A 1,116-nucleotide genomic window follows, 5' to 3' on the forward strand; every position below is an offset into this window, starting at 1 on the left:
TCTCTCTCTCTCTCTCTCTCTCTCTCTCTCTCTCTCTCTCTCTCTCTCTCTCTCTCTCTCTCTCTCTCTCTCTCTCTCTCTCTCTCTCTCTCTCTCTCTCTCTCTCTCTCTCTCTCTCTCTCTCTCTCTCTCTCTCTCTCTCTCTCTCTCTCTCTCTCTCTCTCTCTCTCTCTCTCTCTCCCTCCCTCTCTCTCTCTATCTCTCTCTCTCTCTCTCTCTCTCTCTCTCTCTCTCTCTCTCTCTCTCTCTCTCTCTCTCTCTCTCTCTCTCTCTCAGAGATACAGACAGACAGAGACAGAGAAAAAAAAAACAGAAACAGAGAGAGAGAGAGAGAGTAACAAATGTCACGACACTAATTATCACTGTCATGGCTGTCATAAGCATCATTATTCTAAGTGATGTATAATCCCCTTCCTAATTTAGAAGTAATTTCCCCCTTTTCTTTCTTCTTTTAGGTGAGTCTACGGCTTCGAATGACTAATTAGGACGGGAGAGGCCGTAATTAGCGCGTCACGTGACTAATGAGGTAAGATAAAGCACCCGACATTCGGAGGTTTTGCGACAAAGATTCGTCTGGGGATTAAGAAAAAAAAATATTCGCGCTCGCAGATTTTTGTAAATATGGAGAGAAAAGGATGTTGATAAACGTTTTTTTTTAATGTGAGCAGATTTTTTTTTTTTTTTATATAAATATGGAGAGAAAAAGATGTTGATAAAACGTTTTTTTTTTTATATGCGCAAATTTTTGTAAACATGGAGAGAAAAAGATGTTGATTAACGTTTTTTTTTATGTGCGCAGATTTTTTTCTTTTTGTAAATATGGAGAGAAAAAGATGTTGATAAAACTTTTTTTTTTTATATGCGCAATTTTTTTGTAAATCTGGAGAGACAGAGATGTTGATAAACTTATTTCTTATATGTACAAATTTTTGTAAACATGGTGAGAAAAGGATGTTGATAAACGTTTTTTTAATGGCCGCAGATTTTTTTTTGTAAATATGGAGAGTAAAAGTTGTTGATAAACGTTTTTTTAATGTGCACATGTTTTTTTCTTTTTTTGGTAAATATGGAGAGAAAAAGATGTTGATAAATGTTTTTTTAATGGGCGCAGATTTT

The sequence above is a fragment of the Penaeus vannamei genome, chromosome 15 (genome assembly GCF_042767895.1).
Source record: "Penaeus vannamei isolate JL-2024 chromosome 15, ASM4276789v1, whole genome shotgun sequence".
Taxonomy (NCBI): domain Eukaryota; kingdom Metazoa; phylum Arthropoda; class Malacostraca; order Decapoda; family Penaeidae; genus Penaeus; species Penaeus vannamei.